This window comes from Ochotona curzoniae, unplaced genomic scaffold, assembly GCF_017591425.1.
Source record: "Ochotona curzoniae isolate NIBS_2020 unplaced genomic scaffold, NIBS_Ocur_1.0 contig_3819, whole genome shotgun sequence".
NCBI classification, from domain to species: domain Eukaryota; kingdom Metazoa; phylum Chordata; class Mammalia; order Lagomorpha; family Ochotonidae; genus Ochotona; species Ochotona curzoniae.
The window spans coordinates 45,332,699-45,343,948 of NW_024466004.1; positions in this window are offsets into that span (position 1 = coordinate 45,332,699).

The following is an 11,250-nucleotide window of genomic DNA, read 5'->3' on the forward strand; positions in this document are numbered from 1 at the left end:
TTTTACTGCGGAAAAAAAATGAAGACTGTATTTTCACATATATGTCTTGGTACAATGAAGCAATATTTGTATGCAAATATTGATTTATATAACATCTGCATAATTTTTACAATGTACATATAAACTTCCACAAACAGAAAAACTTGTGGTAGTTGTTTTTTGATATTTATTTTATTTACTTTTTAACCAGAAGTGCAGATACACTGAGAGAAGGAAATACAGAAAGGAAGATCTTATGTCCACTGGTTCACTATTCAAGTGCTACAATGGCTAGAGCTGAGCCAATCAGAAGCCAGGAGCTTCTTCTGGTCTCCATATGGGTGCAGGATCTGAGGATTTTGAGCCATCCGCTACTGCTTTCCCAGGCCACAAGCAGAGAGCTGGATGGGAAACAGTGCAGCCGGGACCCAAATTAATGACTGTATGGGATTCCAGCAAGTTCAAGGTGAAAATTTAGCCAGGCTATCACACTGAGCCCTTGATACTCGTTTTTATGGGTAGGTTTTTTTTTTTTTTATATGGCATTATGATCTCTAGTTGATTTTTTTTCCCCTTTTCTTTTGCAAGAGTTGTAATTTCATTATATTGTATGGCTAAGTAACATTCCATCATGTATATACTTCCCGTTTTCTTCATTTAGTCATCAGTTGATGGACACCTAGGTTGACTCCATATCATTGCTCTTATGAATAGGGTTCCTATAAGCATAAATGTACAGGCATTTATTTCATATGCTGATTTTGTTTCCACTGGTTATATTTCAAGGTGTGATATAACTGTGTCAAAGCATGCATCTATTTTTTATTTTCTCTGAAATTTCTTGACACATAACCTTTTTGTAAATAAATTTGACAATCAGATGGGAGCCATTTGAGCATGATCTAGCATCGTTGTCTTACAATTTTTAGGATAGTCTCCACATTGGTTTTTGCACTCTGAGAGCTTCTGTTGCATCTGTCACTTGTGGAAGCCATAGAAATGTTTTTAATCCTGTACATGTGCCTCTGGGGTTTTGGACAGTGCAAAGGCTGACAACTAAGCTTAAGGGATAGGCACTTGGTGGGGCCAGGGAATTCAGGCAAAGGTTTAGCGATGAGGGAGCAGAACCCCAAGTCATAGCAATCTCGGCATGGTAAATATTTTCATATTTGTAATCATAATAGAGATTTCCTGGCAGAAAACCCAAAAGACATTAAATCATCTCCAATGCATGGTATTTTATTCCTCCCCAATAGTCACCAGTGCGTCTTGTTTATAAGTCACAAAAGCTTCTCTGTTAGTATTTCTTTTTTTTTTAAAGATTTATTTTTATTATTTTTTTTCATTGGAAAGGCGGATATACAGAGAGGAGAGACAGAGAGGAAGATCTTCCGTCCGATGATTCACTCCCCAAGTGAGCGCAACGGGTCGATACTATGCCGATCCGAAGCCAGGAGCCTCTTCCGGGTCTCCCACGCGGGTGCAGGTTCCCAAAGCTTTGGGCCGTCCTCGGCTGCTTTCCCAGGCCACAAGCAGGGAGCTGGAAGGGAAGCGGGGCTGCCGGGATTAGAACCGGCGCCCATATGGGATCCCGGGCGTGCAAAGCGAGGACCTTTAACCACTTGCGCCACCGCGCCGGGCCCATGTATTTCTTTTATCATATTAATATAATTATATGTGATAACCTTAATTATTAAAATATGGTAACATAATGCAGAGGATGCAAAGACTCATGCACTTGGATTACTGCTGCCTTCATGGGAGACCCAAGTAGGGTTTGTGTGCCTGGATTCACTCTTGACCTAGTCTGGGTATGTGAGATCATTTGGGATGTGAACTAGTAGAGGAAAAACTCTCTATCTCTCCCTCTCTACTTATAACTTTGTGCTTCAAATATATGAATAATCAAACATATTTTTAAATATAATAATAAATAGAAAAAAATTTACAATATGTATTCACTGGATGCCTTGCTAAGGATTGTAAGAAAAAATATATATGGTAAAGTTTCTATCTTTAGAGTTTGAAATGTTGAGACAAACACAGAAATGGACTGAATATATCTGCTATATAAAATGTTAATTAAATAAATAAATAGATGCATGATGTTTTAGTGTATGAAAAAAAAACAATAAAGTACAAAATTGGTAAAATCCCACCATTATTTTTCTTATGTATTTAACTTTTTTTATAAAGTTGTCTATTTTTATCAGAAACAATAAACCAGAGAGGAGGAAAACTTACTAGAAGATCTTCTGTCCTCTGATTCACTGTCTAAATGGCTGTAACAGCCAGGACTGAGCAGTTCTGAAGCCAAGAACAGGAGCCTCTTTCCAGATCTCCCTTGCCGGTGTGGGGGTCCCAAGGCTTTGGGCCATCCTCTACTGGTTTCCCAGGCCACAGGCAGGGGGATGGATGGGAAGCTGAGTCTCCTGGACACGAACTGTTGTCCGTATAGGATCACTGGCACATGCAAGACGAGGACTTTATCCACTAGGCTACCGTTTGGGGACACCAGCATTATTTTAAACTAAAGATAATTTTCCTAGCACTAAAACTCTTTAGTTGAATAACACCTGAAGAATGAGTGATGCATAATAAAAACCTGTGACAAAAGGATATTTTAGTTATTATTTAGATCAAATATATTTGTGTTTATTTTTACCACATAGCTCTTAAAATGAAAAATTCAAAAACGTTATAGAAAATAAAAAACATCTTACAAATAATACATAAATATGAAAACAAAATTTTCACTTGCTATCAGTGACACTTTTCTAGTAGGTCTGGAACATATTTAAGTCGAAACAATTTGGGGACATAGTTTTTTAAATGTTTAAATGATCCCCATATTTTTATATACCATTGTTAGGAAAGTATTTTCTGTCGTTAATTGGCTTATTTTTTTCCCTCTGTGTGTGTGTGTGTGTGTGTGTGTGTGTGTGTGTGTGTGTGTGTGATCATGGGCTTTGGCATCTTTTAGTGGTCACTGTTTGTGGATTAAAATAAATAAGACAAGCAGACAAACAAACAACAGAATATCACCAGGTATTGCCAGAAGCCTATTTTCCACTGAGTGTAAGAGAAGTATTTTAACATATTTGTAAGGAAAATTATGTGGATCAAACTTATGTTAAAACCTATCTGGCATTATTAAAAAGCCTAAAAAATAGTGCATTAAATTTTAGAAAATATGTTCCATTCAAGATAAAATGTAGTAGTTATGTGCACATGTAGTCAGCTTAATTGTCTTGAAAACAATAATTAACTCTTCTGTCACATTAATTTCTGTAATATTCTTGAGGTATTTACATACTTGGATTCAGTCAAAAATAGTAATTTTTCTGATTATTGACGATGTTGATATTAACTTGAAATCCACTTCATGCATTGCACCTTATATCTGATGAAAATAAAATCACAATACCCCATGACTATTTCTGGGAAAGAGTTTATTTTGGTGCACATTCTTTCACTGAAGCATCTTGACTGTGTTTTGACGATGAACACCCTTGGGCCATTCAATTGTCAATATTCCTTTTCTTTTCACTCACCAAATGCTGACAACGGCTATCACTTCTGGCAGATGGGGACCAGAGTCAGGAGAAGGAATTCCAATCTTCTCTTGGCCTTTCACTGCTATTTCTATTCTGTTTCCATGGAAATGAAAACCACATACATATAAAAAATAATAAAAAGGAAGTTTTTTTCACTTGTGGATTTTTTAAGCTTTTGAGTTTTGATTAAAATGCAATAATTTTCAAATTGTGGGATCAGAATTTCATATTTATTTCTTGAATCTTGATTTTCAGTACAGAAAACAAATATTCAAGAGTACATATATTTTCTTTGTTTTCTAAGAAATTATCTCTGGTCTTGACCTGGCTCAGACTGCAACCTACGCTAGTATAAAATACTCAAAAACATTTGCCACTGTGGGACTGCAGAACCCACTAGATTGAAGAGAGACCTGGGTATGGTGATGGGCTGAGCCAGGAAGGATCATGGAACTAATCTGACACTTGGCTGGAGCCGGAGCTGGGAGGAGGCTAGGCTGAGTTAGACAATAACACCCACCATACAATGAAAAGGCCAGGAGTGAGGACATACCATGCCAAGCAGAGTCATATAGTCTGCACACATGCATGAAATCCAGGGCTAGGAGTGGGCAAGGGAGTAGGGGGACTTTGGGTACTCCCCTGCTAGACCACAATTCTTGTTGGGGAGTGCAAGAGCCTTAGCAGGGTGCAGGCAAGCCAGGGAGTCAACATTTATCAACATTTGTGTGAGCAAGGTCTGAGGCAAAGGTGGAGCTAGGCCAGACTGCAGTGTCTGCTGGCATGCTGCTTCCATTGGTGAGTCTGAGAACTGGGGCTTGAACAGGGGAGTCAGGATACAGACAAGGCTGGGTTAGGCTGCCACATCTGCACAAAATCAGCCTAGAACTCAGTTCAAATCAGCCTGGAACACAGTCCCCACGGCAGGCACAAGATCTGGATCTGGGAGCAGACACGGTAGGGGACTCCGGGCATTCCCCTTCTGTACTTCAGCTCACCCTGGTACCCAGGAGAGCCAGGAATCAGTTTGAACAAGACTGGTTAAGGCAGCAGCACCCATTGGCATATGTATGGGCCAGGACTTGGTATGGTAGTAGGAGGAGGCAGTTTGGGATGAGCTAAGCTGCAACAACTATGGTGTGTGTGACAGCTGAATGGTGTGAGCTATACCAGGCTAGGATGTAGCAAAACCTGTCACTCACAAAACTAAGAGCTGTGCGGCCAGCTTGATGGGAGTTACTGGGAGTTGCCCTGATCAGGCTACAACATCTGCTGAAGTGCAAGAAGACGGTCTGTGGCCAGCTGTATTAGGCTATGCTGAAGCATTCATCAGTTCAGAGAGATGGGGTTGGGGCAGAAGTCACTAGGTAGCTGCGTCCACCAGTGTATGCATTGCTTGGTGCACATGACAAACTGCATTGGCTAGTGTACATAGCAGTTTACTCTGAGGTCATGCCAAGTAGAGTTCTTTGGGGACTCACTAACTAGGTTACTGGACTTAAACTCTGACTGTAATAGAATTCACAATACATGTGGTATAACCCTAAGACTTCTTGTATGAGGACTGAATCACCTCAGTTGCTGATGCATGGGCAATTTGACCAGATGCACATAGGGCACGTGGTAACTAACTCATCTAGGTGAACAGAGGACATTAAGTGTCTCATTAGAGTATGGATAGCACAACAGGTTGGAACAGTCTCTTGGCCAAGTTTTGTAGCATAGGAACATATTTTAAAAGTGAAATTGCAACCAGTCAGCAAGCGTGAGAACAAGGAAGGGAGGGGACAGAGCCGGCAGGGAGAATAAGGGGTGGTTCCTTTGCTGGACAACTACTCCTGCTGGAAAGCGTGGGCCGGGATGGGGGCAGACCAGACTAGGCAGGGCTACAACACCTCTGCACCTCATGTGGACTAGATCAGGGAAATACCAGGATGGGCTGACTATTCCTACTGGTGCAAACAAAATTAGAGTGGCTGAGGGGTGTTTTGGCTTAGCCACAGCATCAGCTGGCAGAAGCTGGCACTGGGGGCTAGTTCTGTCAAGTCAAACCACAGAAGTATCTGGAGAGTGCATATTCTGGGTGTGGGAGAGGCCTGGGAGGGAAATAGAGGGCTCCTCCCTCTTGGGTTACCACTTCCAAGGGGGGTGGGGATGAAAACTAAGACAGTGGCTGGGGTGGAATGGGGTGTGGGACAGAATGAACTACTGCTACACATACCAGCAAACCAGGGTAGAGGGCAGGCCTGGTGGAGTTATTGCAGGTCACTCCAACTAGGCTGCAGCTCCCATTGGTTTATGCGAGGGTCGAATATGTGCTGGGCAGAATCAGGTTGGACTGTGGCACCCATTCTTTCCAGTGGAAGTCGGGAGTGAAAACAGAACCAACCCAGCAATTACAACCACAAGCTGATCAGGACGATGGACTGTGCCGGGCCCTGTACTTGCTAGCACATACAAGAATCTGGTTGGAGAACACCTCAGACAAAGTTTCTTTGGAGATCTCCCCAATTGAAATGCTGGACTCAGAACCCTAACCAAGAAAAGAGAGAAGACAGAACAGGTCAACCAACCATCTCAGCTATATCTTAGCAGCAAAATATGGGGCAAACTAAGACACTATGATGGACAATGTCAATCAGTGGTTTCTTCCAGGACCTCACAGTGCTTGGAGTGGCAAGATTGGCAGTGATTCGTAGCTGTTGAAATATCAAAACCACTTGAGCAAGAACTTCAGATCATACCCTACATCCGGGACCTGAGGAGGGTGGGAAATTGGGTGGGCCTTCTCCCTTAATACCCTCCTTTAAACATGAAGGAAACAATATGGAAAAAATAATAGTCTTACCCACTTTCCTGTAGCCCTTGAACCTTTTTACCCCAATTAACCATGTAAAGATTGTCAAAATATAATTTTAAAAAATGCAAAAAAAAAAAGTGAAATTGCATTTCTTCTGTGTTCTGTGTTTCCTAGGCCTGAATATGCTCGAAGATAGGTTTTTCAACTGGGAAGATTTTCTCAATCCTGAGAAAATAGAGCTGATTGTATCCAAGAACTATCAAAACTACCTATATAACACCCTCAGGATGCTATTCCCCACATTGGATTTCTTTTTTTTTTTTTTTAAGATTTATTTATTTTCATCACAAAGTCAGATATACAGAGAGGAGGAGAGACAGATAGGAAGATCTTCCGTCTGATGATTCACTCCCCAACTGACCGCAACAGCCGGTCTGTGCCAATCCAGAGCCAGGAGCCAGGAACATTCTCCATGTCTCCCACACAGGTGCAGGGTCCCAAAGCATTGGGCCGTCCTGGACTGCTTTCCCAGGCCACAATCAGGGAGCTGGATGGGAAGTGGAGCTGCTGGGATAGAACCGGCGCCCATGTGGGATCCTGGTGTGTTTAGGACAAGAAATTTAGCCACTAGGCCACACCGCCGCTGGGCCCCACATTGGATTTCTAAGGTACCATCAAAGGACCATCCTCATTCCTGGGTGCTCATATAGTTTGACATCAAGGAGTGGCTTGCAGCCCATCATTCTTACTGTATACTCAGGAGAAAAAAAAAAAATCCAAACATTTTTCCCAACTAGCTTCCTCCATACCTTGACACACTTCACCCTAATTGAAGCAACCCACATGGGCATACACCCCTCTCAACCTAGTAAAGAATATTAAAAATTAAATTAAGTTAAATTACATTTAAAAGATACTCAAAGCAAACAAGCTGCCCCATCAGTTCCCAATATGGTTCTAGCCCAGGAAGACATGGCCATCCTTATCTAGATAGGAGATGGAGTAGCGCCTCTGGTGTGATGGACAGCTGAATAAAAAAAGCAGAAGCGATTCAAATTCACTTCAAAATATGCTCGCATGACAAATCATTACCTGCAATACCACATTGATTTGGGAGTAGATGAAAAACATCGCAGTGTGGGATTTTTAAGTGGCACTTTTTACTGTTCTCTTAAAAATGTACAGCTTCAGTGTTAAGAGCTGTATTGTGCATTACATTTGATCTTAGTTCAGTTCATGCTTTTTTTTTTTCCCAATTTGTTTATCTCTTCAAACCAAGCTATTACCTGTTTTCTGAGTTTTCTTGACACTCAAACATCTCATGATTATACAAAAGACTGCACAGGTGAGAAAATAGTTGAGTGTGAGGTGTGAGCTTCTTCAAAAAAAAAATTCTATGTCCCTTCTTTCTTTAAAATAAATTTTTAAATTTTTTAAAGATTTATTTATTTTGTTGTAAAGGCAGGTCTATAGAAAGAATGGAAGACAGAAAGATGTTCACTGTGCAGATTCACCCCTCAAATGGCCGCAAAGGCTGGATCTGAGCTGATTTCAAGCCAGGAGCAAGAGCTTTATGTGGCTCTCTCACACCATTGCAGGGGTCCAAGGATTTGGCCACCTCCATTTCTTTCCCATGCACTGTCCCATCCAGTGACACAGATAGCAAGTGAGTAGCCAAAACGTAAATCCACACCCTTATGGGACACCAGCTCTTATAGTGAGAAGATTAGACAATTGAGCCATTGTGTATCTAATTTTCCACATAAGATTTATGATGTATAGGTATCAAAATGGGAAGGAAAAATAACAACAAATATCAAAAGAAAAATAACCAAAAGGTTAAAAAAAAACCCTACATCCTTCTGGCATATGAACAAAGGCAGTGCACACTAATGACTTCACAGAGGGTCGTATTGTTTTAATATACAGATTGAATTTTTGTATTTGTGTATTACCACAGTTCAGAGAAAATGTACAATATCCTTATTTGTGTAACTGACTTATTTCACTAAGAAAAATGGTTTCGGGTGCATCCATTTAGTTACAAAGGTCAAGATTTCATTCATTTGTAGGGCTGAGTAGTATTGCACAGTATATATCTGTCACATTTTCTTTAACCAGTCATCTGCGAATGAACATCTCTGTTGATTCCATTTCTTAGCTATTATAAATAGAATTTGTGTAAAGATGGGTGTATACATACATAGATATTTTGTGATTCCACGTGAATTTTGGCTTCTTACTTTTGTAAATACATTGGTATTTTGTAAAGCGTTGTTTTTATAAACAATCTGTTAATTGCTTTTGGTATTAAAATATTCTAGTGGCATTCACTATTCCAATTGTTAAGGAATGAATACATTTTATTTTTTGTGTCCTAGATTATTTCATCAATAATTTATCATTGTGGAGATCTTGCATTTCTTCAATTAAGTTTATTCCTTAATATCTGATTTTTGTAGCATTTTAAATGGGATTTTTTCCTTGATTTCTCTTTTAGTGAGTTCATCTTTAACATATAAAAATATACTATTTGGGGGAGTTTATGTTATAAGCTACAGCTTTACTGAATTGACGCAGCAGTTCAAAGAACTTTTTGATAGAATGTTTAGCTTTGCCAGTGTACAAGATCATGTCATCTGCAATCATGGAGATGTTGGGTTCCTCATTTCTAAATGTGATGTATTTTGTTTCTTTAACCTCCTGATTCATCCTTACTAATGCTTTCAGTAGTGTAGTTTATAAGACTGATTTAAAGTTAATATCTGAATTTGTTGTTTTGAAAAATGCATGCTCATCTCATTTGCCCATTTTTTTTTCCATACAGGGCTGTTTGTTTTGCTAGGATTGAGTTTCTGAAGCCCTTAGTAAATCCAGGACATAACTGCCCTATCTTTTTTGTAGTTTATTAAGGCTTTTTCTCATTCTGCTATTTGTTTCTTCATTTTGTTAAGCATTTCCTTTGCTGTAGAGAAGCTTCTTAGTTTGATAGGGTACCATTTGTTTATTTTGGTTTTGACTTGCCTGTGCTTTTGATGGCTTTCCTAAGAAGCCATGACTATATTTTTCAGAGTGCTTGGCAAAAGAGGAATGGATAAAGTAATGTTGGCGCATCTACCATTTGTATGAAATGGTCTCTAGAGAACATCAGTGAAACGAGCTTGTCTCCAAAAGACAAACGGTGTATGTTCTCTCATATATCTCAACAGATATCTAGGTTAACATGTATATACATATATTTATCTAGAGAACAATCTAAAGGACACTGTCATTCTGAGGAGGGAATAGAGAGGGCAATGTGAACCTCCACTCCTGAATAAAAGACGGACTCCTAATTAAATTGTGAAATTCATGCTTTTTTGTTACACTTATTTATTTATTATTTTAAGAGACAGTTTCATAGGTAATTTCTGCTTTTATAAGACAATGTCTCAAGAGATGCATTATAAAAGCAGAAATTGCTTATGAAATTAAAAGTGTTCAATTTTGATTTAAAAATCTGCAAAATAATTCTTTTTTTTTTTTTTTTTTTTTTGCAAAAACCTGGAAGCAACCGAAATGCCCATCAACAGAGGACTGGATAGGAAAGCTATGGTTCATATACTACATGGAATACTACTCAGCTATCAAAAAAAAATGAAATACAATTCTTTGTGGCCAAATGGGCCCAACTGGAATCCATTATGCTAAGAGAAATGAACCAATCCCCAAAGATTAAATATCACATGTTTGCCTTAATCTGACACGAAAAGTTGTTAATCTGGAAAATAATACCAATACATTGTAACATTATTGCAACCTCTGACAATATGTATCCAATGCAATAAGACAATGCATTGTAACCTATAATACAACAATTAATGTGAGTTAGAATGCTTAGGATCTACATCAAAGAACTATAAAACTTAATACACCCCTAATACCTTATGTTATCCCATAATGGGGAGGGAATGCAGAGAAATCCTCCATCTCCCTAATAAGTGAGTGGAAGACGTGAAACATAGCCTATCAGGATCAAAACTTATAACCCATAGACAACAGACTCGAATCGACATTAGACAATAGTAAAGCTACATAGGCATAAGGGCGGAATTAGGAGCGACCCTGAAAGCCTCTCAACAGGAGGTCATGCGTATGGAGCAAGGGGGCGACCCCAGAGTGGAGCAGGTGGACAGGAGGAGGCTCGCATCCCAACCCTGAAGACTCCCACATCCTCACCAAAGACTATCAGTACGGACACCAAGTACTACATCCCAACTGCCAAGGAGACCACGGGGAATAGGAATGCCTTCAGAGGTTGAGAACTCTGAGGTCATCCACCCCCATCTGGAGCCTCCACAGGGGATGGAAGAAGTCTAAACTCTGCTGTGCAGAAACCAGCGCCATCGGAATGACGGCCAGGAGCCCTGAGCGATCTGCAGAAACAGAAGAATAATAAACTTCCTCTGGGAATAAGGAGGCAAGCTCTCTCTGGTCCTTGCCTGGCTCTGGCTCTGGGTCCCGACCCTCCCTCAGGTGACCATTAGCATCGCTCCAGTAACCCTTCAAAACAAACAAACAAATATACATACAAACAAAAAATCTAGAATGGACAGACAACAACATGGAAAGCTTAGAATCAGACAGGAAACGCTCACCGTGGACCCAAACAGGCCTCACTAGGTGGGACACAAAGATTAGTAATGCCTCACTGGGGTATTGAGGATTTCTCTGCACACCCATCCTAAGTTAAAAAAAAAATGTTCTGTACCTAAACTGATAACTGTATGGAATCAGGTTGAATAAAAACAAAAATTGAAATGGCTATGAAGAAGTCACAGGATGTAGTTAAGAAACCACATCTTCCTACCAACATACTATTAATCAATGTCATGTCAATTGATGCCATCAGGTTGTAAATGGCTGTCGAGGGCA